The 23,060-nt window shown below is 40.5% G+C and overlaps 1 protein-coding gene across 4 annotated transcripts in view; it reads left to right on the top strand.

The window, feature by feature from the left end:
- The window catches only part of WSCD2 (WSC domain containing 2), a 326,034-nt gene that overhangs the window by 82,805 nt on the left and 220,169 nt on the right, over positions 1-23,060 (top strand). For 2 of the 4 annotated variants that reach the window (XM_063454209.1, XM_063454211.1), the window contains exon 2: positions 6,419-6,547. The exons of 1 other annotated variant lie outside the window; for it this stretch is intronic. The gene's annotated coding sequence lies outside the window, so the exon portion shown is untranslated. Of the gene's footprint in view, positions 1-6,418; positions 6,560-23,060 lie in introns of all 4 variants that reach the window. One more of the 4 variants, XM_063454210.1, reaches the window with a different exon arrangement.

Raw genomic sequence — 23,060 nt, 5'->3', positions numbered from 1 at the left:
GTTTTTTTTTTTTTTTTGCATTACTTTTAGAAACATAGAAATATACCAACATAGTACTGTTTCCCTTAATAAAAAAAAAAAATACATTTTGTTTGTGACACTACTGAAATATGTCCTTCATTGGATTTAACTAGCATAATTTTATTAGGGACATAGAAACATAGAATGTGACGGCAGATAAGAACCATTCGGCCCATCTAGTCTGCCCAATTCTCTAAATACTTTCATTAGTCCCTGGCCTTATCTTATAGTTAGGATAGCCTTATGCCTATCCCACGCATGCTTAAACTCCTTTACTGTGTTAACCTCTACCACTTTAGGTGGAAAGCTATTCCATGCATCCACTACCCTCTCAGTACAGTAATACTTCCGGATATTATTTTTTTTTGCTGACTACTATGGAGTCTGGAGTATATATATACTGTTCACTTTTTTTCCTTTCTGAACCCCAAGCATTGCTGTATTCTTCTTGACGTTTCTGAAAATCTCAATAAACTTCAAGTTGAAAAAAAATAATTTTAACACAACAAAACGATAGACAAGAGGAGAATTTCTGAAGACTGATAGGAACAAACATCTCTTTGCACTATATGCTAGTGGTGTTGGGGGATCTTCAAAAGACCTTCCATAGACATTGTATTTTGTATATACATGAGAGTACAGATGATTGCGCTTTGGTTGAATTCATGTGTCAGGAAGAAAAGCCTAAAAGATTGCTGCATGCAAAAGGAATATTTTAGGTAAGTATCCATTCTTATCCACATTCTTCCAGGTGTTAACATGCAAGTGGAGAAGTCAACAGGTGGAAATGTTGCAAGTCAATACCCCTCAACTGACAGTGTCATATAAAACACATTGCTGTCAGATTGACTAAGAATTTCCATGGCAACCTGGTACTAATACTCACTTTCCCTCTTTTATTTTTTCCTTTTTTTCTTGGAATCTGGAAATATTGGAATAGGCAAAGGAATCATTCCCTGTTCTCTCTCTAGCTTGGAATTCCTTGCTGATAAAATTGAACTTTGAAAGTTAAGATCGCTTGGGTAAGCATTTATCATACACCTATGTTGCGTTTCGAATATATGGCTTATATAACAGTATACAGCTATATTGCTCTTTCTTATGAAATTAAAACTAATATTTTAAAATGTAATATTTTTTAATAAAAAAACAAAACAAAAAAAAAAACAGAAACAGTCACACTTTAAAAATCACTCTTTGGTGCAAATGTGGAAACATTTTTTTTATAGAAGTGTTTACATTAGTTGATCTCGCCCAACGCATTTCATCCTTTTTCAATGGGCATTCTCAAGGGTGTGCTTATAACATCAATTGCACTGGAATAGAGATCAAGAGGAACAGCTATGAATTATTAATCTAGTGAGTTATAATTAAACTGTTTGTGTTTAAAGACATATTAAATAGTCAGCAGATTGCCATTAAACTAAACTAAAGAATAAGCTTTTTTAGTAGAATATATTATACTTTTATCATTTTTTGTAAAAAAAAAAAAAATGGTACCTTGATCTCCATGCACCAAAACCACTAGAGCATACTACAGTGGTTATGGTGCCTGGAGTTCCCTGGCACGCCTCCCTCATTTTAAGTAGTCATACCATTTTTGAATGGTTTAATTTTCTACTCTGGTCCACTTCTCTCTGATCCCTGCCTTAAATATCCTTTAGATTCCTTTAGGTCACCTGATACAATCAACTGGCCCTGATTCCTGGTGCCATAACCACTACTGAGAACTGTTGTGGTTATGGTGCTTGGAGTGTTCCATTAACTGCTCTCTAACAATCTTGTTTTCTTGCATATGTGATTTTTGGTCATTTTGAGCCAAGACCTCAAATTGAGGTGGATGTTTATTTTCATGCACAGAATACATTTCTCTAAACTATTGCACACTACTTGAGAATAAACTTGAGAAAACTGAAGAAAATCCCCAAAACGCATAGGTTAATCACAAGAATGACGCCTGTTATTTATTCTCGATGCTATATGGAAAATAACAAACACATTTTTTACAGTATTATATCATTCCCATTGTTATAAATTATTAATAGACCAGAAAGGAACAATATATATATATATTTAAAATTATGTGTAGCAACATCAGTTCTAATGCCACATACGATTTTTAGTTTCGACATTCTGGATTTTAGAACATTTGTACAAATTGCTTTGTGGTATAGCTACTGTACGTTTTACTTTTTGACAGCTTATACAACGGATTTGCAAATCAAGAACTCGCATATTACGTTTCCTGCTGGGAAATGTACTTAATTGCTTTAAGAGCTAATGCTTAAGTCTGATTCATCACAGTTTCTCATTGTTAAAGTGTGTTATATGTTGGAGACTGTTTAGCAGCAGGAGACAAAGTTTGAAAGGTCCCATTGATATTTTTATAACTGTAAATAGCACATCCGACGAGCACAAAGATATAATTTAATTCAACGTAGAGCCTGGACAGTTTGCCGTAATGTTTTATGAGGAGTTGAAAAGTATTATAGCAGTAAGCTGCTCTGAGATTTTCTTTGCAAACATTTGCTAGCTGGGAGCAATAAGGGAAACAAATTATCTAATTGAGACGTTGAGGTAGCGTATTAATGAAGTATGTATGCAAATGTGCTGTAATGGACCAAACATGCATTAAGTTCATAGTAAAGGAGAACAGTCGCCAGATGGCTAGATAATAGTAATTCAAGTCGCTTCTTCTTATAAAGTATGTCACATTGATAAACAAGAACATGCCAAAATCCATTTGCTTCTCCATTTTGCCCTTGATACAGTATTTCAATGGAAACTTTGCCAAAATGTGCTTATTTATTGGCGTAACTTGATTTTATTAAAGTCAAGGTATATTTGACGGCCTTACATCAGCAAATACTAAAACTGAATGAACTGAAACATGACAGAATAAATAGACAATAATATCGGATTAAGGACATACTGGAGAACTTTCTAGATTTTACATGGATGTTCAGGTTACAAGAGCATGATTGAGGGTCTGTTGATGTAGTAATCTATACTCATTTTGGCAAACGCACATTTCCAATAAACCAGGCAGTGTCTAGCATACACCATCCAACAGATACACTATGAAACCCTGCCAAATTACTTTATGGTTCAAAAGTCTTCTTTGGTTGTGTATCATGATTCAGCTAGTATTTAAAGGGCAACAAAATAACTTTAGCTTAATGAAGCAATTTGGGTGTATAGTTTTAGAGTTAAACCACTTTTGTTTCTGTTTATGCAGCCCTAGCCACACCTTCTCTGGCTGTGACTCACAAAGACTGCATAAAAACATGGTTTCATTTTGAATCAGATGTTCACTCACTTTAGAAGTTTTTATATTCTGTTCTATAAATTGAACCTTAATCACAAACAGGAGGCTTCTGCAGGGTCACGATCTAATAACAGAGCTGAAGATACAAAATTCTAAATGAAACATTACTGAAATGGCTAGTCTGCTTTTTGAGGATTATCTTATATGAATTTACCTTGGCTTGCTTTCTGTACTTGCCTTGTGGACTGCTGTTGACTTTTGCCCTTGATGTACACCTCCCTTTGCTGAATCATATCATGGACATGCAAAGCACTGGCAGAATCTTTGGGGGATGCACGTGCCCTGCTCACTTGTTTATTGTATTTGCATGTCAACATTGTCCTTATCTCACTCTTTATTGATCTATAGAGGTTAATTCCTGTTCTCAGTAATCAGCAAAATATGATTTCCAAAGCAAAAGAAGGACACATGTATAGTCAAAAGTCAGCAGTAGATATAAAGACTTTAGCAAAAGACAACGTAAAAAGCACTTTTTTATTTGGCTGAGCAGTCATGTTGGATCAGATTCTACTATTATCTGACCAACTGCTGCGCAATCTAACGTGACACACGAAGCACACAGCAATCGCAGCAACAGACAAGTTAGACTGAGGAGCAGTTGGTTGGATAACAGTATAATTTGACTCAACATGGCTGCTCAGCCAGACAAAAAAGTTAATTTAACCCCTTAAGGACACATGACATGTGTGACATGTCATGATTCCCTTTTATTCCAGAAGTTTGGTCCTTAAGGGGTTAAAAAAAAAAAAAGTAAATAAAAAAAAAATCAATATGAATCATTAAAACATAAACATTACATTTCATAAAATGTAATAAACTTGTAAAAAAAAATGGGAAGTATAGATTTGATAACAGCTGTCCTTTAAAGAGGAATTGCCACATGTAAGATGTGTTGGGCAACCTGATCGCTAACTAAAAATAATCTATGAGTTGTGCAATATTTTTAATCTGTATATATATTTCATATCCTGTCATATCTCCAGTCACATCTCATAACATGTTGTCTTGTTGTTTTGTTTGCTTGAAGCAAATCCATGAATATTAAAATTCTTTAAAATGGAGCTCCGAAGTGTCCGTCTAAAACAAAAGCATTGATAAGCTACACCTATGTCTCGTACCATCGCTTCTGAGAAATAATTGAGTTAGTTCCACTTACTAGCTATAAAATTGTTTAATAACAAATACGGGCACTTGCTGATGTGTTTGTGGACAGAACCTATCTTTTTGAAAGGTTAATTTAAACATATGGCGCAACTTGTGAAAATGTAGGAGCCAAACATTAGATCCAATTATGTGTTACCTTTCATTTCTGCAATAGATAGTGTTTCACAACAAAACACATGGGATACTGAGAATGAGACATGTTATTTATCGATTTCACAAATTCATATTAAATAACTAAATCTATAACTGACCTTTATAAAGTCAAAAACAATTATACAATCTGCCCCATATCTCTATATGGTGGGGTGATGATGATGGAAAAACGAAAGATGCATTTATTTAAGCTACATTGTTCAATTAATAAAATGAAGTCAAAGTCAAAGTCCATGTTAATGTATTCAAACAAAGCTTTACTTTCAACAAGCAGTGACATAAACAGGCTATATTTGGTAATATAGGCTGTAGTGGGTGCAGGGGAAATGTGGACTACAGGCAGTAATATAGGCTGTAGTGGGTGCAGGTGGCTATAGGGGCTGTAGTGACTTCATAGAAGTTTGGTGGATAGGGGGCTAGGCATGATCTTGTAGTATTACCTAAGTGCAGATTTAAAGTGGAGAGCAGGAACAAGCACTACCTGACAGTAGGTACACAGAGCAATTCTTTATTCAGCTCCCATGCAATTAAGAAGCAAGCAACTGGACAACTGAAACTAAACATATAGTGGCTACTGAACATAGAGTTCCCCCACAAACAGTTCCAGAGTGTCCTTTCTTAAAGTAACAGTATACCACAACTATAATCTATGCCTAGGGATGACCCCGATCGGTTAACTATTATTTCCTGCCAGATGCAGCTAAGGTGCTCGTCCATGCCACTGTCCTCTCTCGCCTTGACTTCTGCAATCAGCTTCTCAGTGGTCTTACGTGCTCCCAACTTGCCCCATTGCAGTCTGTAATGCGGCGGTGAGGCTCATCTTCCTGTCATCCCTCTGTCAGTCCCTGCATTGGCTTCCCATAAGATATAGGGCATAATATAAAATTCTGGATCTTGCTTTCAAATCTCTACATAATGATACTCCCACCTATCTATCCTAATAAACAAGTATGTCCCGTCTATGGCCCTACGCTCTGCCAAAGACCTGCGTCTATCCTCTGTTCGTACTCCCACCTCTGATGCTCGCATTCAAGACTTCTCTAGGGCTGCACCGTTCCTGTGAACTTCCTTCCCGTTTCCATTAGATGCTCACCCGGTCTCCACTCTTATAAAAAATCCTTAAAAACTAACTTTTTCACAAAAGTGTAATAATTAAACTGCTAATGGCTCCATAAAAAACCCTCACTAAGTCTTCATTGAATACTATTCTTCCAATCTACTTACCTAATACTTCCCTTACCTTTTGTTTCACTTTACCCCACTCCCTCTAGCTTCTAAGCTCATTGAGCAGGGCCCTCAACCCCTCTGTTTCTGTGCATCAAACTTGTCTGGTTACAACTACATGTTTGTTAGTCCACCCATTGTAAAGCGCTACGGAATTTGTTGGCGCTATATAAATATATTAATAATAATAATTGTTACTATTATTATTATTAGCAAGGGTATACTTATGCAAAAGCCTGCATCATCATTTTAATACAGTTTAGCATCTATGTATGATGTGAATTTAGCTTCACAAATGATATAAAACACTATTTTATTAGGCCAGCCTTGCTTATGCCATAATGGCACCACATTCCTTCTTACTAAATAATAGAAAATGTGGCCTGCTTTTAAATATTTATTTAGAGTTGGTACCATATGTTCCAGCAATATTTTCGAGTTAATCAAAGACAGATGGTTTAATATTAAAAGCTATTACACTAATGGTGGCAATGCATCCAGTTTTTTTTTTTTTTTCTTGTCTTTCAGCTTGAATTGAAAGAAATGGAAGAGAGTTAATTTCTGCATTCATTATGTTTCTGATGGCGGTTTTGAAGTACTGCACATTTGCACAAGAGAACAAGCGAAGTACAGTGATTTTCTGGAGCTTAGCACTTTGTAAGTACCAAGGTAGCCGTCATTAACAAGGCTTTTCATACTTCATTCTAACAAGTATTAATGGAACAGAAGCCTTTTGTTTGCACTTACATCAAATGAGGTATGATTTGAACAGCCGGCCTTTAAACTTGACCATTTTATAGGTGGGACTCTTCTAAAGACTAATATTGCTGAGATGCCTGTCCAGGCAGTGTATCCTAACCGCTGCAAATAGCTTGGATTATATATAAAGGTGTATTTTTTATATAGCATGTGTGATCCAGCGCACAACCTGTTATTTAAAAACTCAGAGAATGTAATAGGTGCTCGTATGAGATTAATCCAATTACTTGGGAAATGTTTCCTCCTGGGACTCTCTATAGAGAAAGGTCAAAAAGGGCCCTGGAATAAGGCACCTGTGACAGGGAGGAGTGCAAATCCAAGGAGTTGGCCTGGACTCCCAAATATATTTATATATTAATCCAAAAGGGTTGCACTCACCTAAACATGCATACGTTATAGGGTTCTGCTGGGGTCAACAATCAAGATCCAGCGCACTTACTCTTCACTATGTAGCAACTTTAAAGCTAACATAATGTTTTAACAATACTTTTTCCATTGTGAGAGCTTTGAAATTGCTGTTTTTTTGAATGAGTGAGTATGTATGCACATTTAGTGAGTGCAGCCTCTTGGTTATATATATATATATATATATATATATATATATATATATATAGTGTAACACACCACCTCTTTTCCAGGTAGGATCTTGTCACAGATCTTGTAACCACATCCTTCTAGGGTAATGAAAGTCCAGGACACATCCAGCTCAGTTTTTCAGATTTATTTGGTGAAATATATATACAGGTGTTTCAAAAGTGAAAAATAAACAAAACAAAATTCCTTGCTCTTGCTTGAGCACTTACTATACACAGCAAAGCCCTATCTGGAATCGGGTGGCTTTCCCACTTGCCAATTTACCAAAAAAAAAAGTATAATTTCAAGACACCATTCCTCTGGCATTTCCTCCTCACTCTGCAGCATGCTGATCCCTTCTTTTTAAAAGCCTGCTAGCTAATTGATCAGATACAGGTGAGGTGCAATTAGACATAAGTGATACTACTAAGCAAAATAAAAGTTCTGGTCCGACTGTTACATAGCAGCTGGTGCTATTGGAGCACTGGCCCACCCTGCTCTCCAAGTGCTCTGCCCCAGGGACCCATACCGTGGTTTGCAGAGTACCAGTAATGCATCTTGCAAACCTAACATCTCTCCCTGGGACATTTAACTCTCAAACCTCAGACTGCTGTTTAGTAAACCAGGCCTAATATATATGCCATCAACTACCAAACCACATTTTCTCTCACAATATATATATATATATATATATATATATATATATTTGTGTGAAGGGCTCATGATGGCAAAGAGAAATAAGACCTAATAAGTGTAGGATGGTATAAAAGTAGCAAGTCGGTTGTGGTGTGCCGAAACCGACGATGAGGTAGGCCTGAAAATAAAGAGGGCCCACCAAGAAGAAATGTAAGAAAAAGGAGTTGATAAAGAGGTGTGGGTGGGAGGGTGATGCAACGCTGACCTCGAAGGTATGGAGCCAGGTAAGGGGTGTCCCTTAAGTAGGGAAGGGGTGTGTCATACGCCCCTCCCACAAACACAGGCCAAAAGGCCTTACTACTTGTGTGAAGGGCTCATGATGGCAAAGAGAAATAAGACCTAATAAGTGTAGGATGGTATAAAAGTAGCAAGTCGGTTGTGGTGTGCCGAAACCGACGATGAGGTAGGCCTGAAAATAAAGAGGGCAAAAATAGAAATTTCAACATTTTAATACAAACTACCAATATACAAACTTAACAAGACATGTTCTGAAAAGCATTCCTTACTTCTTGTACAGGGTTAGGAATGTACCGTGTGTAAGCGGATGATTTCCAGCGCCCCAGTGTCTTGATAACATGAACCGGTATGTTAACACTGGAGGCTGTGGAGGCCGCTCCTATGCGGAAGGAGTGGCCTGAATAGTTAGCTGGCTTGAGTCCCAGCTGTGTTAGTAATGACCTAACGTGGGTCATGAAGTTGGTAGTAGTGAGAACTGAACCTCGTAGAACAAAAAGTGGTTGTGATGGTGGTGCCTTGAGACTCTCTGTATAAGAGTCCAGTATTTGGACGGGGCACCAACTGTTGTGAGTCGGATAGTATTTAACCTCTACGGGTGGAGCGTGTTGACTGTTTTTTGAATGAGGTAGTGTCAGGATATAATAGTCCATGTGTTTGGTTAAGTGCGAATGAAGCAGTAGGTGAGTGGATTGTGTTGTATTGATGGCGGTAAACTCTCTAGGTCTCAGAAACCCATAAAAAGCCACATAAATAGCTGTTTTGATGACTAGTGTTGTGTTGAAGGAGAAGGGTTTTAGATCTAGTAGTTGTGATAATTTCTTAAGGATATGAAAATCTATAGGAAGCCTCTGTGCTGTATGCGGGGGTTCGGATCTTTGTATACCCCTAAGGATGTTCTTGATTTGGTATGATGACATGAAACTTGAGTTGTTGGGTTGTAAGGTCAGCATGTGATGTTGGATGCCTGTAAGATATAGTTTGATTGTGTTGTAAGAAAGTTTGAGTTTGAGGTGGCAAAAAGAGGCAAAACCTAAAAAAGATGTCATGATGAATGGTTGTAATATGTTGTGTTCCAAAAGGAATCTTTTGAATAAACTGAAAGCTCTGTTGTAGGTTTTCCTGGTATTTGTAGATAGAGCTAGTTGGGACAAAGTTCTGCAATGTTGCATGATAACGTCTAGTCCATTGTTAGCTGATGGAACAGTGGAGTGGCCGTGGCTGTGAGCGCGGCTGATGGGAGAAGTTGATGAAAGGCCTGGAATTTAAAACGAGACAAATTATCAGCTGCCTCGTTACAAATACCTGGAATATGAACACAGTGCAAGAAAAAATTATGACATGCTGCCAACCAAGTGAGTTTCCTCAAAAATCTCATGATAGTAAGGGAGTTGGAGCGACCTTTGTTGATAATGGAACAGGTTGCTTGGTTGTCTGAGTAACACCTGACTGATGAACCTGTCCATAGATGTCCCCATGCCACGGCAGCCGCCACGATGGGATATATCTCGAAAAGAGCTGAGGTAGAGAAAAAACACTCCAGGTCCTGCACCTCTGAAGGCCAGCTACCCCAAAGCCATTCGTTCCCAAAAATTGCTGCAAAACCTGTGGTAGACGCCGCGTCTGTCCAAACAGTAGGAGAAGTGTCAGACAATTGAGGGAGGAACATGCTTTTTCCGTTCCAGGAGTTTAAAAAGTTTCTCCACATGAGAAGGTCTGCCGTGGCTCGGGTATCTAGGGTTAATCTGTGTGCATCATGTAGAAACCGTGGGAACATGCTGAGGAGACGTGATATGAAAGCACGGCCTTGAGGTATAATACGCATGGCAAAATTGAGTGACCCCAGTAAAGATTGTAATTCTTTGCGATTGCAAGTGCGTAGTTGTATATAGAGGTTGATGTTTGTCAGAATGTTTTCTACCTTGGTGCGTGGTAGGCTAGCTTGCATGTTGGCTGAGTCTAGCATGATGCCCAGGAAAGTGATGATGGTATCTGGGCCTTCGGTCTTGGTAGGGGAGACTGGGACCCCCAACTGGTTGAATAGGCTGACAGTTTCTTTGAGGCTAGTGGGAGGGGAAGAATTCTCCTCGACCATTAGGAAATCGTCCAGATAATGTATGACTGTAGGGCATCTGGATATATTGAGTAGTAACCAGCATAGGATTTCGGCAAATGTGTCAAATATGGCTGGACTACTTTTAGAACCAAAAGTTAGTCGTGAGAAAAAGTAGTAGTTCCCTTCCCACTTGATGCCATGTAGGTGCCACAGTGTGGGGTGGATTGGTAGTAGTTTGAATGCATTTGTTATGTCGGTCTTACTGAGCCATGCACCGACTCCTGCCTGTAAGATAGCCGTAATGGCGTGGTCTATAGTGGAATATTGCAGGGAGAATTCCTCCGATGGTATTAGGGAGTTGAGGCTAGGAGTGGTAGAGGTGTGTGGTGCCGACAAATCGATAATAAGTCTCTGCTTGTTGGAAGATTTTCCTGTGACAACCCCGATAGGGTTTGTCCTCCATGTAGTGAAAGGAGGGGATTGAAAAGGTCCCAATAAAAAACCTTCTGACACTTCTTTAGCTATGAGTGTGTCAACAGCTGTAGGGTTGTGTTGGGCGGATTGTAGATTTGGACATTCCAGGATTCCTGAAGGCATATGTATGATACCTGTGTGGAATCCTTCTGATAGACCAGAGATTATGAAATCTACTAAATGTGTAGATGGATGCTGTGACAGAAATGTCGCAAGTAGGGATATGTTGATAGACGTTAGGTACTGTTTGGGATACATTTTATTGGGACACATGATTTTTGCATGTGCCCTGAAACATTTTGAGCATATATGCAATAAACGACAACCGCTGTAATTACATGTACCAACATTAAAGTTATTACATATCTGGGATTTGCCCAGAAACTTGATAGGTCTACCCAGTTTGTCTTTAGCTATTTTCTCCGTAGGACCAGCGGAGCTAGGTCCTTGCACGTGGGTATGCTCGTTAGCAGTGGTGGGACAAAAATTTGCAGAATGAGACATGGAGGAGCAGTATGCACAAGCCGGCGTCCTTAGCCCTGCAAAGTGTCTGCAGAAAATCACTGTGTCTATCTTACTCCAGTTGGACCTTGTCCCGTACTGTGAGAAGGCGCCTGACACTTTTGCAGAAAAAGATCTATGGTAATCGTAGAATGCCGATCCACCATATTTATTGCCCAGGTCCACCAGCTTGTGCATATACATGTCAAATTCCTCACGCCTGTGAGGGTAAACGGCACATATGACATCCCGGTAGATGCCAAAAGCCAACACAAATTCCGGGATGGTGAGTTTCCTGTTTAGGCGTGCATCCCTGGACTTGACCACCACAGAAATATCCTCATACGCATAAGTTTTATGCTCCACCACATCCTGGGAGGCAATTAGTAGTGCAGCTAAGTTGACATCTTTACCTTCCAGGATGTCTTTCTTAAGGTGCTCAGGTATCATATGGGCAGGGTTAACCTCCTGCTCGTCAGAGGTGGTGGCTGGAGAAACTAGTGGCAACTCGACCAGTGGCGGAGGGGTCACAGTGACTGACCCAGCCAAGGTAAGGGCTGTGGTGACCGATTCCAGTTTCTCCAGCCTGGAGTTTACCTTGCCCATGGATGACATGAGGGATGTAAGCATGCCATGTATATCTGTCGGGTTAGACTGGCTAGTCCCTTCCCCTGCATCAGAGTTATCAGTTGAGGTGTGCAACAGTTTGTATAGTTCCGCTTTCCTGGCAGTAGCGGGGAAAGGAATGTGTCGCCTCCTGAGTTCGCTAGTTATGCGAGGGATTGTCCAGGACCTGAATGACGCAGGACTAGCCATGTCTTCTTCCGGTGGTGGTTTGGTCTAGCCGGAGTGCTCGGGATGGAGAAATCCTCTACCCCTTCTTGAGACATACTAGATGAGAAAATATACCGTTAGTGTTGAAACCCAGGGGATGTACTGGCGGGCTAATTATGCCGTGTGAGGCGAAAAATTAATCTTGTCCTTTGGTGACAGGTGAGGCCCTGCTATTTGCCAAGTGGCTATGAGAGGCTCTATCTATGCGTTGGCGCGAGGGAATATTGAGGCCACCCATGTAGTGGCAGGAATTCGTAGGCCTCTCGGTGACAATAAAAGAAAAACAGGGGAAGGGAGTGACAGGTGACGCCCTCTCTAAACTTTGCGAGGCGGCTAACTAACGTGTGGCCCGAGGGGTGTATGCCTCCGAAACGTTTGAGGCGGGGTGTTGGCCTCGCGGACCTCTAAACTATAGGCGGTATGCCAAGAGGGGAGATACCTATTTGGGCCTATACCCCTAACTTGCCAGTACTCTATGTCCTATTTAGGGAGAACGTATGTGACACGTGAGCAGGCTTACGTACCTGATAGTATGTATACGTATATGGTGTGTAAGGTATAGAAAACCTGGATAAACCTAAAAGGGTAGAAATAGATATGATAGTATGAGAAATGGATCCTGTGATACTAACGTAGACTAGATATGCTGTGGTTGATTTTATTAACCGTATGTGTTGAAGGGGAACAATTAGAGTAAGGAAGTACCCCGCCTGATTGTTATGGAGAAAAACCGTAACGCAGGATTAGCTTGTAGTGTCTACATATAATGTGTATACCTGGTGACCAAAATTTAAAATATATATATGGCCGTGCTACTGTAGTAATCATAGTGCAGGGAGTATGAGTTTAAACTATGAAAATTGACCATATGCAGAAAAGTTGACGTATGAGAGGTTAAACCAAAAGTGTGATTCAAACCTGAAAGTGTGAGATGTTGGGACCGTGTTCTGTATACACGATATATCGTTTGAGTATATGCAGAAAGGTCAGGAAATGTACGTGCCATGTAAACGGGTGTACATGGTAGTGACAATGTAATATACACAATTAAATTAGAGAAAACCTTATCACATATATATACATTATACCTATTCCTGATTAATTATCTGAGTTTCTAGTGTATGTAATTTGAGTACATAAAGAAAAGTCAGCACATGACACGTGCCATGTAATGAAAAGTGTACATGGTGTGTTTAAACAGGGAGGAAAAAAAAAAAAAACGTTTGTCTAAAACAAATTTCCTAAGTGTAAATGGAAGGTACACAAAAAGTAAAGTTGTTCAAGCAAAACTATGTATATGTATACCAGGATAATATCATGAACTAATAATACATGAGCCCTAACCTAGGTATAATTAATGTGACAGCATAAATTATGAAATACCTGCTATAATCGTTATATGTATATAAAACAGACTGGTATTTAATAAACTGTAATCTGCATTAAAAATGAATAATCCTACTATCAGGTACTAAAAACTTATATAGAAACAAACTGAAATAAAGGAGGGAAAAAGTAAAGCATAAGAATGCTACATACTTAGTACTTGGTTTCCGGAAACCGGAGGGTTAATTTGCCTGAGACTTTGGCCGTAAAGCGTGTGGCCGTAAAGTGAGGCTGAAAATTATTGTGACGCCGTGGGAAGTGATCCGGGCGACGGACTTACGTTTGAGAAGTCCTGAGGACTCGATCAGCGAAGAAGACCGGGTTTTTGTGCGTGGCTGGCCGTGGAAAGACCTGTAAGGAGTTCCTGGACACAGCTGACACCGAAGAAAAACGCGGGTTTCCGAAAGCAAGATGGCGCCGTCCGTGAACCGGAAGTGGATTCAGGATGCAACGCTGACCTCGAAGGTATGGAGCCAGGTAAGGGGTGTCCCTTAAGTAGGGAAGGGGTGTGTCATACGCCCCTCCCACAAACACAGGCCAAAAGGCCTTACTACATATGTACATGGATCCAGCACTCACTCTCCTGGTCTTGTCCTTGCCTGGGTGCAAACCACTTATGCCAAAATATAAATATCAAGAAAGGTGCACTCGTAGGACTTTGTAGACACATCTTGAAGCTTTATTGTACAATCATAAACCAGAAAATGTGTTGACGTTTCAGCAGTGGCCTCAAGAATTTATTGCCGGTCTGCAAAACTCTTCACCCGACTGTACCGCTAACAGGAGAAATATTTTGCAGACCGGGGGCAGGCAGAAATAAAAACCAATGGTTTGTGTGAGGAGTGAGGGGCGTTGTGTATGTGAGGGGTGCTGTGTATGTGAGGGGTGCTGTGTGTGTGTGTGTGCGTGTGTGTGCATGTGTGTGTGTATGTGTGTGTGGGTAGTGCAGTTTGTTTGTGTGTATATATATATATATATATATATATATATATATATATATATAATAAGACTGCATGTGGAGTAGCGACAGGAAAAAGAAAAACCCAAGGTACAAAGTGATATAAATAACTTTGGTGATTTATATCACTTTGTACCTTGGGTTTTTCTTTTTCTTGTCACAGTTGTTTCTTGAGTGTTTATAAGGGACACTTATAAACCTAGGGTACTGCGTGCTATATAGTATTTGACTGTTAACCCTTCTGTTTTTCTTTCTGTATGTGGAGTAGGTCCGGAACCCTAAGATGGCATTTTTTATTTCATAATGCATACTTCACAAATATGTTTTTTTTTTCACATGATGTTTTAGGCCAGCTTTAGTGTTAGTGTAAGTGTTAAGGTAATTTAGTTTAAGAGTTGAGAATTAGTGTTAAAGAACTATAGGGGTTTATGATTAGTCTTAGTTAGTGATGTCGCGAACACAAAATCTTCGGTTCGCTAACGGCGAACGGGAACTTCCGCAAACGTTCGCGAACTGGCGAACCGCCATTGACTTCAATGGGCAGGCGAATTTTAAAACCCACAGGGACTCTTTCTGGCCACAAAAGTGATGGAAAAGTTGTTTCAAGGGGACTAACACCTGGACTGTGGCATGCCGGAGGGGGATCCATGGCAAAACTCTCATGGAAAATTACATAGTTGATGCAGAGTCTGGTTTTAATCCATAAAGGGCATAAATCATTTAACATTCCTAAATTGTTTGGAATAACGTGCTTTAAAACATCAGGTATGATGTTGTATCGATCAGGTAGTGTAAGGGTTACGCCCGCTTCACAGTGACAGACCAAACTCCCCGTTTAACGCACCGCAAACAACCGCAAACTCCCCATTTGCACATGTTTTAGTGCAAACTAGTCTAACTACTAATATAGTTGAAACATGCTACTTTTATTCGTGCCAGACAACCATGCAGGCCAGACTAACAAACATACCAGGGCCAATCATAGTTAACCACCTCAGATAGTAACATGGCTCCCTCTATATACAGAGTAAACATGGCTCCCTCTATATACAGAGTAACATGGCTCCCTCTATATACAGAGTAACATGGCTCCCCTCTATATACAGTGTAAACATGGCTCCTCTCTATATACAGAGTAACATGGCTCCCTCTATATACAGTGTAAACATGGCTCCTCTCTATTTACAGAGTAACATGGCTTCCCTCTATATACCGTGTAAACATGGCTCCTTCTATATACAGAATAACATGGCTCCCTCTATATACAGAGTAACATGGCTCCCTCTATATACAGAGTAACATGGCTTCCCTCTATATACTGTTTAAACATGGCTCCCTCTATATACAGAGTAACATGGCTCCCTCTATATACAGTGTAACATGGATCCCCTCTATGTAAAGAGTAACATGGCTCCCCTCTATATACAGTGTAAACATGGCTCCTCTCTATATACAGAGTAACATGGCTCCCTCTATATACAGTGTAAACATGGCTCCTCTCTATATACAGAGTAACATGGCTTCCCGCTATATACCGTGTAAACATGGCTCCCTCTATATACAGAATACCATGGCTCCCTCTATATACAGTGTAACATGGCTCCCTCTATATACAGAGTAACATGGCTTCCCTCTATATTTGGTGTAAACATGGCTCCCTCTATATACAGTGTAAACATGGCTCCTCTCTATATACAGAGTAACATGGCTTCCGACTATATACCGTGTAAACATGGCTCCCTCTATATACAGAATAACATGGCTCCCTCTATATACAGAGTAACATGGCTTCCCTCTATATACCTTGTAAACATGGCTCCCTCTATACACAGAATAACATGGCTCCCTCTATATACAGAGTAACATGGCTCCCCTCTATATACAGTGTAACCATGACTCCTCTCTATATACAGGGTAACATGGCTCCCTCTATATACAGTGTAAACATGGCTCCTCTCTATATACAGAGTAACATGGCGCCCCTCTATATACAGAGTAACATGGCTCCCTCTATATACAGAGTAACATGGCTTCCCTCTATATAGCGTGTAAACATGGCTCCCTCTATATACAGAATAACATGGCTCCCTCTATATACAGAGTAACATGGCTCCCCTCTATATACAGTGTAAACATGGCTCCTCTCTATATACAGAGTAACATGGCTCCCTCTATATACAGTGTAAACATGGCTCCTCTCTATATACAGAGTAACATGGCTCCCCTCTATACAGGGGCGTACCTGGAGCATTTGGCACCCGTGGCGGATCCTTTATTTGGCACCCCCCTCCCCAACTTTGAAATGTAAAAAACAACTGCAATTTATTTTAAATGTATGTGTATGCAGTGTGTGTATAGTGTATGAAGTGTATGCAGTGTGTGTATAGTGTGTGCAGTGTGTGTATAGTGCATGCAGCGTGTGTATAGTGTGTGTGTATAGTGTGTATGCAGCGTGTGTATAGTGTGTGCATAGTGTATGCAGTGTGTGTATTCAGTGTGTGTAGTGCATGTAGTGTCTGCAGTGTGTGTATAGTGTGTGCAGTGTGTATAGTGTGTGCAGTGTGTATGCAGTGTGTGTAGTGTGTGTATATTGTGTATAGTGTGTATGCAGTGTGTGTAGTGTGTGTATATTGTGTGCAGTGTGTATGCAGTGTGTATAGTGTGTGCATAGTGTATGCAGTATGTGCATAGTGTGTACAGTGTGTGTATAGTGTGTACAGGGTGTGTGTATATTGTGTGTATAGTGTGTGTGTATAGTGTGTGTAAAGTGTGTGCAGTGTGTATAGAGTGTGCATGGTGTGTATAGTGTGTATGCAGTGTGTGTATAGTGTGTAAGCAGTGTGTATAGTGTGTGCAGTGTGTGCAGTGTGTGTAGAGTGTGTATAGTGTGTGCAGTGTGTGTATAGAGTGTGCAGTGTGTGCATAGTGTATGCAGTGTGTGTATAGTGTGTGTATAGTGTGTGTGTATAGTGTGTATGCAGTTTGTGTATTGCATGTAGTGTAAGCAGTGTGTGTATAGTGTGTGCAGTTTGTGTATAGTGTGTGCAGTGTGTATAGGGTGTGCAGTGTTTATGCAGTGTGTGTAGTGTGTGTATATTGTGTGCAGTGTGTATGCAGTGTGTGTAGTGTGTGTGTATAGTGTGTGCATAGTGTGTACAGTGTGTGTATAGTGTGTGCAGTGTGTGCATAGTGTGTGTGTGCAGTGTTTGCAGTGTGTGTAGAGTGTATGCAGTGCATGTAGAGTGTATGCAGTGTGTGTATAGTGTGTGTAGTGTGTGTGCAGTGTGTGTGCAGTGTATGCAGTGTCTGTAGAGTGTGTATAGTGTGTATAGTGTGTGTAGAGTGTATGCAGTGTGTGTAGAGTGTATGCAGTGTGTGTGTAATGTGTGTAGTGTGTGTAGAGTGTATGCAGTGTATGCAGTGTGCATCTGCATACACTCTACACACACTCTACACAGTGTGTATGTTGTGTAGAATAAGTGCTGCCACTTACCTGTCCCTCCCATCCTCCTCGACTGGTGGTCCGGTGGCACAGCATCACTGGGCAGTTTAGAGGGGCCCAGTATTCTCCATGCTCGTTAATAAGACTATCTACCCGAGTTTCCCATCCAGCAGCAGCAGGGTCCTCTGTTCTCGCGATCCGCTAGAGCGTTGCTATGGCAACCCACGGCAACGCTCTTGCAGATCGCGAGAACAGAGGACCCTGCTGCTGCTGGATGGGAAACTCGGGTAGATAGTCTTATTAGCGGCGGTCCCTTTACACAAGACACAGGGCGGCATTTTGCCGCCCCTGCGAAAGTTCGCCCCGGGCACCCCCCTAGTGAGTGGTACCCGGGGCGGACCGCCCCCGCCGCCCCCCCCCCTTAGTACGCCACTGCCTCTATATACAGAGTAACATGGCTCCCTCTATATACAGAGTAACATGGCTCCCTCTATATACAGTGTAACATGGCTCCCCTCTATATACAGAGTAACATGGCTCCCCTCTATATACAGTGTGAACATGGCTCCTCTATATATACAAAGTAACATGGCTCCCTCTATATACAGTGTAAACATGGCTCCTCTCTATATACAGAGCAACATGGCTTCCCTCTATATACCGTGTAAACATGGCTCCCTCTATATACAGAATAACATGGCTCCCTCTATATACAGAATAACATGGCTCCCTCTATATACAGTGTAACATAGCTCCCTCTATATACAGAGTAACATGGCTTCCCTCTATATACCGTGTAAACATGTCTCCCTCTATATACAGTGTAAACATGGCTCCTCTCTATATACAGAGTAACATGGCTTCCCTCTATATACAGAATAACATGGCTCCCTCTATATACAGAGTAACATGGCTCCCTCTATATACAGAGTAACATGGCTTCCCTCTATATACTGTGTAAACATGGCTCCCTCTATATACAGAGTAACATGGCTCCCTCTATATACAGTGTAACATGGATCCCCTCTATGTAAAGAGTAACATGGCTCCCCTCTATATACAGTGTAAACATGGCTCTTCTCTATATACAGAGTAACATGGCTCCCCTTTATATACAGAGTAACATGGCTCCCCTCTATATACAGAGTAAAATGGCTCCCTCTATATACAGTGTAAACATGGCTCCCTCTATATACAGAGTAACATGGCTCCTGAGCGGCGGGTGGGGGTCCTAAGTTACAATAAGAGGGGGGGACCTACTGTCCTCCCCCCGGCCCCCACCACTGAGCTGCGGGTGGGGGCCCTAAACAACAATAAGGGGGGACCTACTGTCCCCCCCGCCCCCCACCCCTGAGCGTTGGGTGGGGGCCCTAAATGAAAATCCCCCCTCCCCCATCAAAGGTGACTAGGGGTCCCCAAGCCCCTAGTCACACACCCAAATAAAAAAGCCCCAACCTACCCCTAAAATTACTAACCTGTAAAGTAAAATTCAACTTACTATTCAACGTCTTCTTTTTTCTAAAATCTTCATTTTTCAGCCCCAAAAAAGGCCAAATAAAAAGCCATCATACCCGTCGAACTTAAAAATAAAATAAAAAACCTGAGCGCCAAAAAAAATGTATTTATTACCATATACCCTATTGTTACAATTGTTACTTGAAAAGCATAAGGAATGCCGCTGGGGTACCACATGCTCCTTTGTTATACCTCCATGCACTACAAAAATAAAGAATAAAAAAAAAAAAAATATGTATGCAGCTTCCAAATTAATCTAAAATGGATGCTGTCCAGGAGGTGGGAGGGTCTGCTAGGGAGGGTGTGCTGCTGATTGGCTGGAATGTGTCTGCTGACTGTGAGGTACAGGGTCAAAGTTTACTCAATGATGACGAATAGGGGGCGGGTCGAACCGCGCATGTGTTCGCCCGCCGTGGCAAACGCGAACACGCTATGTTCGCCGGGAACTATTCGCCAGCGAACCGTTCGGTACATCACTAGTCTTAGTGGAGGGTAGGTTTATTAAGAAAGTAAGTGGGACCAATACATATCTCATTTAATGTATACTTTGTGGGGCCAAAACACATCTAATTTGATATATACTTTGTAGGGTCAGTGCATGCCTCATTTGATGTATACAAATAGATTTCTTCAGACAATCCACAAAAGCAAAATAAAGCAGAGCCAATGAGTACACAGCAGGTAGCACAGCTAGGTTAATGCACAGACTGAAACCTAGTCTGAATCCACACGTTCCCACACATTTTTGCTATGCTATATTTACCTTTGTTATTTTTTCACTGCTTGTATTAGAAATATTTTAACATGCTATATGTCTGGTGCAGGATTAAAAAGAGATAACATATTTTGAGGAAGATGGTGTATTTTTATGTTTTGTGGGATTTTTTAATGCATTTTATGTGCTTAGAGCATCCCTTTAATAGTTGTTGAAGCCATTTCATTATTTAAGAAAGTGTCTGCATTGCAGAGAAATACAATTGGCATAAATTCTGCTCTATGTTGCCCATGATTGAAGACATTCATAGGAAAGACAATCGGTGCTTGATGTTCGAAGTATGATTTTGTCCGCAGTAATTCATATGAATTATAACCCCATTTGGTAAGATTAGCCATGGTAATTATATCTCTGTGCGCAAGCTTGGCTTGAAGCTCTATACTTTATTTATTATCTACTGTTTATTTAATGTTATTGGTCTTGTGTGGTCCAGAGTACCTAAGGCTGTTTGCAGAACAATATGTATGTATGTAGAGGGTCCATTTCAAGGAACACTGTCATTATTTTTTCTAATCAGAAATTACATGTATTATAACCTCTTTGAGTATTATGTTGTCATGCATATAATAATAATAATAATAATAATAATAATAATAATAATAATAATGTCCAAGTATTTAACCAGGAAAGGCACATTCAGAAAGGCACATTCAGAAAGGCACATTCAGGATGTGGTTTTCAAGTACATCCTGGGGATGTTACCTTAGCCCAACATCCAGGTGTTGATACTATTACCCAATTTAATGGTACTCATTTTATCTACCTCTGAAGGATAAAGGGCTGTGTCAATGCCCTGCGACCCAAGGGGTGAACAGATTCTACTGATGATGCATTAGCCCACTAAGCTCCAAGCTTACATGTGCTATATTGAGGCAGTTATCTTTAAGCCTGTATGGTCAGAAGCCCAGCTGATCTGACCCCCAAAAAAATATGTTGGTAATCAAGACCTTGGATTTGTTGATGCATTTTGAAATCACAAACAAGCACAGGACTTTGAAAAATGCACTGTGGCATGGTTTCAGATCTTTAAATTGTGCATGGTATTATAGAATGACATTAGAATGTGTCATTATGCCCTAACAATGCTGATGTCAAAACTCATTTATTGTAGTTTAAGGACACATTACTGTGAGTATTATTGCTACGGAGCTCTGCTGTACACTCACATACACCAGCAATGTGGAGCTCCTAGAAGAAAGAAAGACATTAGGATTGAAAAGAGGGACAGTGGCATTTTGACCCAAAATAGGGACTGTCCCTCCTAAATAGGAACAATTAGGAACTATGTATGCATATAACATATATTCTGAACATGTGCTCTAATCTGCAGTGCAATTGTAAAATTACAAAGCTCATGTTTCATGTAAGATACAGCATCTTTATTTATATCTCTCCCCCAAAGTCTTTTAAGACTAGTCAGAATGTAATCCATCATACAGGTTACTTCACATTATACCACTATCTATTTTCTTCAACTATACTTTTCACCTATAAAAGATAATGGAAAACTACAAAGAGCTTCCTCTGTGCAGCTCAATCAAATAATGTGGCTTGCATTTCTCTTTTCAATATGATGTGAGTAATGCTGCTTTGATTTCTTCTTTGAAGAAAATGTGATCTTAGCTTATATCTGTTTCTGTCTTATGAGACGGGTTTAACACGGAGAAGGAGCAAGCACTTGTATTTCTTTGAATGTATGTAACTATGTAGATGTTTTGCAAAATTGGTCAAGGGAGGATCTTAAGTCTTAACAGAACTGTAAAGATGTAAGAGACGAAAAAAGCTCAATTGACACATTAAGATAAAGGCTATGACTATTTTCCTCTGCTAGTCAAGAAAATAAAACATTAAAAATGTTTTGGAATCAGAATTTATTGACACGCTTACACAGGTGTAACTAGAAACCACAGGGTCCTGGTGCGAAAATTGCACTGCCCCTCTCATGAGGGGAGGATTGAGTATGACAGAATTGGAGTGGTTAATGAGATAGGGTAAGTGTGGCATGGTGAAAGGTGGCAAGTGTTACAGAGTGATGGAGAAAGAGCGTGACAGGATTGGGGAGTTGACTGTGGCTGTGCTAGAGAAGGTGAGTGTAATGGAGTGAATATGGCTGAGTGATGGGAGGTATGGCATGGTTAAGTGACAGGATTGGGGTAGTTATTGTGAGTGTGGCAGGGTGAAGGGGGTGAGAGTGTGTGTTGGGGTGACAGTTACACAGACACCCAGGTGCATACACAGACACACATGCAGATATACAAACAAACACAAACTGCATACATGCAGATACACACTATATAATACATACATATACATACACAGACACACATGCTTATGCACATACACACACTGACACACATGCAAATGCAGACACATAAAGTAACACACAAACACATATATAAACACAGACACACATGCAGATACACAGAAACACAGAATGACAGCCTATGAGATACACAGAATGACACTGTAACGGACCGTTTCACTTACAAGAGGATAACACCCAGTTTAGGCGATATCCCCCTTTTCCATAGACCAGCAGCTACTGCAAGCACCAATCTCCCGGACTGCAAACTGTACAAATCTTCCAACTCCCGAACTGGAAACACACGAACCCTGGAATAGCTGAACAGGAAAAGCATATAACCCGCTTACACTCCTGGCAGTCAGCATACAATCCAATTCCCCCAAAAATGAGACGACACATCGGTTTGAGGGTCAAGCAGAATCTCAGGTCTGGAACACCCAGCCTGCTTTTTATTACAGTTGTGCACATACAGGACACACCCACGGGGAGGCATAAAACAACCAATCAAGTAACAGTACAACCCACACATCCCCTCCCCTCAGATAAGCAATTAACATAATTACTACATACAGTAAAAATACAGTTTCCACACATACTCTGTAACTTTAAAACCATACATCACATTCACATAAAAATACATATCCACAATCAATCCATTCAGG

This window comes from Pelobates fuscus, chromosome 5 (assembly GCF_036172605.1).
Source record: "Pelobates fuscus isolate aPelFus1 chromosome 5, aPelFus1.pri, whole genome shotgun sequence".
Lineage (NCBI taxonomy): Eukaryota > Metazoa > Chordata > Amphibia > Anura > Pelobatidae > Pelobates > Pelobates fuscus.
Note: the sequence above shows the minus strand (reverse complement) of the source record. Positions and strands in the feature narration are given on the sequence as shown.